Genomic DNA, 7772 nt, shown 5'->3' on the forward strand with positions numbered 1-7772 from the left:
CCAGCTCCTTCATGCTCCCTCCAGTGATGCCCATGGTCTTGGTGGTACCAGCAGCAGGAGCTGTGGTAGCAGCAGTGGGTGCCCCAGGGGCTGTGTTGCCTCTCTTGTCCTCTCCTCTAATGTTGCCAGCTCAGTGTCTTTTCTCACTCGCTTTGCTCCAGTGCTGATTTTTTAATTTTTGAAGATTTTGGGCTCTGACCATCAGGGTGATGAACGGGCAAATGCATCTCACATCAAAAGGCTCCAGCTGAGCTGCTGCACTGGGGGATGGGGGGGGGGGTAGGGGGGGGGTGAGCACAGCGTGTTTCTCTGCATGTGGGTTTGCCAGGGTGCAGCCACAGGGTGACCTTCACGTGGTGGGTCAGGGCCAACAACAACATGAGACTGCATGTCACAGAGGAGCAGTCAGCCTTGGTCAGACCAAATGTCTGCCTGACTGCACAGCTTGTCCCTACCAGCAGCAGATGCCATGGGAGGAGAGTGAGGACTGAGTGAACCCATCACAGCACCACCCCAAACTCTCCTCCCCACTTCTGGGGAACTAAGGGACCTCCTAGGCCAGAGTTAATGTCTCTGTAGGCAGTGGCCTTTAAAAGGATTTCATAGAATCATAGAATGGTTTAGGTTGGAAAGGACTTTGAAGATCATCGAGTTCCAACCTCCCTCCCATAGACAGGGACACCTCCCACTAGACCAGGTTGCCCAAGGCCATGTCCAGCCTGGCCTTGAACACCTCCAGGGATGGGGTCTCAACAACCTCTCTGGGCAACCTGTTCCAGTGCCTTACCACCCTTAAAGTGAAAAATTTCTTTCTCATGTTTAATCTAAACCTGCCCTCTTCCAGTTTAAAGCCATTCCCCCTCAACCTATCACTACATGCCCGAGTAAAAAGTCCTTCCCCAGCTCTCCTGTAGGCCCCCTTTAGGTACTGGAAGGCCACAATAAGATCTCCCTGGAGACTTCTCTTCTCTAGACTGAACAGCCCCAACTCCCTCAGCCTGTCCTCATAGGAGAGGTGCTCCAGCCCTCGGATCATCCTCGTGGCTCTCCTCTGGACATGGTCCACCAGGTCCACGTCCTTCTTATGCTGGGGACTCCAGAGCTGGGTGCAGTACTCCAGGTGGGGTCTCACGAGAGTGGAGTAGAGGGGCAGAATCACCTCCTTTGACCTGCTGGCCACACTTCTGATGCAGCCCAGGATATGGTTGGCCTTCTGGGCTATGATCGCACATTGCTGGCTCATGTTGAGCTTCTCATCAATCAGCACCCCCAGGTCCTTCTCCTCAGGGCTGCTCTCGATCCATTCCCCGCCAAGCCTGTATTTGTGCTTGGGATTGCCCTGACCCAGATGTAGGACCTTGCACTTGGCCTTGTTGAACTGCATGAGGTTGACTTGGGCCCACCTCTCCAGCCTGTCCAGGTCCCTCTGGATGGCATCCCTCCCCTCCAACGTGTCTGCCTCATCAAACAGCTTGGTGTCATCAACCCCACTGTCCATGTCGCTGACAAAGATGTTGAACAGTACAGGTCCCAGTACTGACCCCTGAGGAACGCCACTCATCACTGCCCTCCACTTGGACATCGAGCTGTTGACTGCAACTCTTTGAGTGCGACCGTCCAGCCAGTTCTTCATCCACCGAGTGGTCCATTTGTCGAATCCATGTCTCTTCAATTTAGAGACCAGGATATCGTGTGGGATGGTGTCAAACGCTTTGCACAAGTCCAGGTAGATGACATCAGTTGGTCTTCCCTTGTCCACTGCCACTGTAACCCCTTCATAGGAGGCCACCAAATTTGTCAGGCATGACTTGCCCTTGGTGAAGCCATGCTGGCTGTCATCAATCACCTGCTTATTTTCTATGTGCCTCAGCAGAGTTCCCAGGAGGATCTGCTCCATGATCCTGCCAGGCACAGAGGTGAGACTGACTGGCCTGTAGTTCCCTGGGTCTTCCTTATTTCCCTTTGTGAAAATGGGGGTTATGTTTCCCCTTTTACAGTTGGCAGGAACCTCGCCAGACCGCCACGACTTCTCAAATATGATGGCTAGTGGCTTAGCAACTTCATCTCCAGTTCCCTCAGGACCCACAGATGTATCTCATCAGATCCCATCCTTTCATGATTTTTTCCTGCCCTGTTTTGAAGCTGTGGCCAGCACTGGCAACCCCCCGTGGCAGAGCATCATGTAACGACACACTGTGTGAAAGCACCTCTCTGATTTCAAGCCCCTGCCTCCTGCTTTCACTTGGTATCTCCAAGGCATTGACCTGGAAGAAGCAGTGAGTGGTCATGGCCTGTTTGCCATCCCCAGGCCTCCACTATCACCTCTTTCTTCAGCTAGGCTGAAAAACCCTATCTTTTTTCCTGATATTGCAACTGCTCTCTACCTTTGACTACCTCCTGCACCACTCCCCCGCCCCTTCTCCTCCTTGCCGAGGGGAGCAGAGCATCCCACAGCAGCCCTGCTGTAGGCACACCATGGCTCTCCGTAGTGCTACGATAGGCATTGGGGAGGAAAATCATCCCTGAGAGGCTTTCCCGCAGGTAGGGCATGGCACTGCAAACCTCAGTGCCGAGCTAGCCGAGGGGGCCCTGGTGCCACTTGCCCGGAGCACAGGGCAATGCTCACACCGGATCCCAAAGCTCTTCTGCGCAGTTGCTGTCAATGCTGTGGTGCCTTTTGTCTTTCAGTGCCATTTTCTTCTCCATCCAGCCAGTATCTTAGAAGCACATAAGATATTTTTAGACCTAACTTTGAAGTGCTTCAGGTCTGCAATCAGGTGACTCAGCTGCCAGTGCTATTAACTTTAGTTTTACATTCAAACTGGGCAATTACAGCCCCAAACGGCTACTTAGAGACCATATTTCCCTGTCATGCTGTCGTGTAGTTTGCACGCGTCATTGTCTGTAAAGAAGCACTTTGCTCACCCAGGTACGTGTCTAAAGGTTTTCCAAAGCAGGTGGAGAATAAAGCTGTGGGCTGTCACACCTCTTTCCTCTGGCTGCTTGTAAAGTCCCCTTCCTGCGCCCTTCATAACATCGCCTTATTTCAAGATGATCCAGCAAGCTCTGCCGGGGATGCTCCCCAAGATGACAGCTCGCAAAGGATTGCTGCAGGATTCGGGTCAGGGCCGGAGCATAAGGTGGCATTTCCTCCCTAATGAAAGTCTCTCTCACAGCTTCATCCTTTCAGAGAAAGAAATCTCCGCAGCTCACAGAGCCATTTGTACTGGTTTAATGATGCTCAAGACATTTATTCCGGGGAAGGGTTCTGCCTGAGCTCCCTGTTTACTTCAAGTCCACTTATTTATAACATCCTTTCCTCCAGTTCTTGAATCCTTCACCTGCACGAACATCTCCTTTAGATCATCTTTATTGAATACAATTAAGTGTAGCTCATGGGGTTATTGAATTACAGGCATGAACTTACCAAAATGAGATAAATCACTCACATATTAGCCTCTCTCTATTAAACACACTTCACCCTGAGGCATTTTTCCATAGAACAGATACTATATATCAAACGTGTGAATACTCAAAGTACCTATCGTGGGCTTCTCCCTGTGAGAAGGCACGCGAGGGGAATGCAACAGCCACGTCTGAAGGAAGCTTTACTGCCTTAAATATTTATTAGAAATAACATCCTCTGTGTGAGGCTTGAAGGGGAAGTGTCTGAGATGGAGTTTGAGCCACATTTGCTCATACCGGATTCTCTTTGATGCGGTGCAGTGTTAAACAGTGATGTGCACTGGCCATCGCGAGGTACCGCGCCACAGGGAGTCACCACTGGTCGCTGAGACCTGCCTGTGCCCTGCCCCTGGCACCGGAGGGCAATGCCCTCCCTGCAGTCATCACCGACACGTCTCTGCCAGGCACCAGCTTTGCCCCCACAAATCACCATCTGTGAGCAAGACGTTTTTTATCTTCGTGAGATATTTGAGCTTGATTCGGGGCGGGGGCAGCACTGGGAAACATTGATGCCATTTGGGGATGCGAAGCGGACTCATCTGCCTACTCAGCCCCCAGCACGGTGGGAAGCAGCGGGTCCTGGTGCTGCCCAGCCCCAAACTGCACCACATCCTCGCCCGCCTTGCGGCACCCTTGGACACACACACCTCCAGAGCATCTTCAGACCACTCGTATGCCTTTTTCTCTAGTTACTTTTCATTTTGGTGCTCCTTTTAACTTTTCTTACCTCACCTTTGGTATTTTCACAGTCAACATCATATCCACATATTTCTTTCCCTGCCTTGTGGTTTCACAGGTCTCGGGGTTTTGATGGATTTTTTTTTCCCCTCTTGCTGTCACCCTGAGCTGGAAGCCTGAGGGGGTTTGGTGATGGTTTATTTGTGGGATCCTGATCCCAAACTGCATCTGCTGACTCCAAACCATTGATGCTGGAATGTTACTGGTGGAGCTTCAGCCCGAGGTCCGTGAGATGAAGGCACAGAATCTCTCCCCGTGACTTTGCCGGGGGTATGCACGATCTCTCGTGCAGGTGTTGGTCTTCCGCAGGGAAAGCGATGCGAAGCCCCTTCCCCCTTTGTGCATTTCTGTCCCAGTGCAGAACTCAACAGGAACCATCCATGGCCTCTGGCATCTCTTCTGCAACTAGAGAAGAGGGCTGATGCTTTTAGCTTGTTGTTCAGCCTGCTGAAAAAAAGGCCAAAATCTCTGCAGAAATCCTATTTTGCTAAATCCTCCTATTTTCTATTATTTTCAGTAGAGCCAAAGTTTGAATTATTTTCAGGTAAAAAGATTCATTGAAATACAAAGAAGGGGGGAAAATATATATACATAGATACAGTAATCCACCCTGATACATCACCACGAAGATTAGTAACCTTTCAGGAACAGGCACATAGCTCTTGGATATTAATTAAAATTGTATAAATAATTAGCATAATCAATATTTTAAATCATAGCATTGTTAAGGATTACACAAGGATTGTTAAGGATCCTTGTGTAATCCTTGTGTTAAGGATCTAAAAACACAGGTGTATCTGTAACCTCAAGGAGCATAAGCTACCGTACTTAAATATTACTATTTAAGTAAGTTGCCTCTCTCGAGGAAAATAATTTTTACAATCAATTCACTAGGTTTTCAGCTAGTGGAAATGGGTTTCAGTGTGGATGTTTAACTTTTTTCCCTGGGAATGCCTTTAATAAGGGAATAAATTGTAAATCTGTATAATGGCGATGACATCTATATATTATATTTAGTGTCCTCTGTCCGCGAAAAGGGCTTTCCTGCCCCATTTTGTGAAGTTCTGCAAAAGGCTGCGGTGGAAACAAAAGGTGCACCACCCCTTCCCCTGCCTGAGCCCCTGCACCCTTCAGATCCCTCCTCAAACCCACCGAAACCCACGAGCAGCACTTCTGGCTGCAGCACCCCACGGCCACGCACAGCGGGATCCATACACCGGGGAGGGAGCTCCCCTTTCATAGAAACATAGAATCATAGAATCATAAAATCATAGGGTTGGAAGGGACCTCTGGAGATCATCTAGTCCAACCCCCCTGCCAGAGCAGGGACACCTTAGAGCAGGTTGCACATGAACGCGTCCAGGTGGGTTTTGAATGTCTCCAGAGATGGAGACTCCACCACCTCCCTGGGCAGCCTGTTCCAGTGCTCTACCACCCTCAAGGTAAAGAAGTTCCTCCTCATGTTTAGGTGGAACTTCCTATACTCAAGTTTGTGCCTGTTACCTCTTGTCCTGTCACTGGGCACCGCCAAAAAGAGCCTGGCCCCATCCTCCTGGCACCCACCCTTTAAGTATTTATAAGCATGGATCAGGTCCCCCCTCAACTGTCTTTTTTCCAGACTAAAGAGACCCAATTCCCTCAGTCTTTCTTCATAAGAGAGGTGTTCCAGTCCCCTAATCATCTTGGTAGCCCTATGCTGCACCCTCTCCAGCAGTTCCCTGTCCTTCTTGAGCTGGGGAGCCCAGAACTGGACACAATACTCCAGGTGCGGCCTCACCAAAGCAGAGTAGAGGGGGAGGATGACATCCCTTGACCTGCTGGCTACACTCTTCTTGATGCACCCCAGGATGCCATTGGGCTTCTTGACCACAAGGGCACATTGCTGGCTCACGGTCATCCTATTGTCCACCAGGACTCCCAGGTCTCTTTCTACAGAGCTGCTCTCCAGCAGGTCAGCCCCCAAACTGTACTGCTGCATGGGGTTATTCCTCCCCAGGTGCAGCACCCTACACTTGCCTTTACTGAATTTCATGTTTCCTCTCTGCCCAACTCTCCAGCCTGTCCAGGTCTCTCTGTATGGCGGCACAGCCTTCTGGTGTGTCAGCCACCCCTCCCAGCTTTGTATCATCAGCAAATTTGCTGAGGGTGCACTCTATCCCCTCATCCAAGTCATTGATGAACAGTCCTATTGAACAGGACTGGACCCAGTACTGACCCCTGGGGAACACCACTCATCTCTGACCTCCAACTAGACTCTGCGTCCCTAACCACAACCCTCTGAGCTCTGTCTTGCAACCAGTTTTCTATCCACCTTACTGTCCATTCATCTAACCCACTCTTCCTATGAGTATGCTGTGGGAGACTGTGTCGAACGCCTTGCTGAAGTCAAGGTAGACCACATCTACCACTCTTCCCTCATTTATCCATCCAGTCACACCATCATAGAAGGCTATCAGATTAGTCAGGCATGATTTCCCCTTGGTGAATCCATGCTGAGTACTTCTGATAGCCTTCTCTTCCTCCACGTGCCTTGAGATGACGCCCAGAACAAGCTGTTCCTTCATCTTTCCAGGGATGGAGGTGAGGCTGACCGGCCTGTAGTTCCCCGTGTCCTCCTTCTTGCCCTTTTTGAAGACCGGAGTGACATTGGCTTTCCTCCAGTCCTCAGGCACCTCACCTGTTCTCCAGGACCTTTCAAAGATGGTGGAGAGTGGCCCAGCAATGACCTCTGCCAGCTCCCTCAGCACTCGAGGGCCTATGGACTTGTGAATATCTAATTGACCTAACTGGTCCCTCACTTGATCCTCCTCAACCCAGGGGAAGTCTTCCTCTTTCCCCGTTACTTTCTCCAAGGCATGGGACTCCTGAGGGCTCGGCTGGGTAATAAAGACCGACGCAAAGAAGGCATTCAATAACTCCGCCTTCTCCACATCCTCCGTCACCATGGCTCCTGTCTCATTCAACAGTGGGCCCACAGCTTCTCTGGTCATCATGGCCTTGTTGTTCAAATTGCAGGTTTATGACATGTTACACCCACGTTGCCTTCCAGAGTCCGGCGTGGATTTTCCCCCCTTCCTTTGAGGTATGTGCATGTTGCCGGTTTACAGACACCGCACAGTGCAGCGTGGGTTACTTCATTAGAACACAAACCTCTGTGATACCATTTCTTCCCGTTCCAAGTGAATTGGATTGCATACTTTTAAATGTCTGTCAAGAAAAAAAAAAATAGACAAATATGACAGACAAACTTCCATTTGTGTTTTATGAGTGACCTGGACAGGCCTGTGCAAACCTCATGAAGTTCAACAAGGCCAAGTGCAAGGTCCTACATCTGGGTCAGGGCAATCCCAAGCACAAATACAGGCTTGGTGGGGAATGGATCGAGAGCAGCCCTGAGGAGAAGGATTTGAGAGCATTGGTTGATGAGAAGCTCAACATGACCTGGCAATGTGCACTCACAGCCCAGAAGGCCGACCGTATCCTGGTCTGCATCAAAAGAAGTGTGGCCAGCAGGTCCAGGGAGATGATTCTGCCCCTCTACTTCACTCTTCTGAGACCCTACCTGGAGT

Source organism: Vanellus vanellus (genome assembly GCF_965231255.1).
Source record: "Vanellus vanellus genome assembly, chromosome: 1".
NCBI lineage: Eukaryota > Metazoa > Chordata > Aves > Charadriiformes > Charadriidae > Vanellus > Vanellus vanellus.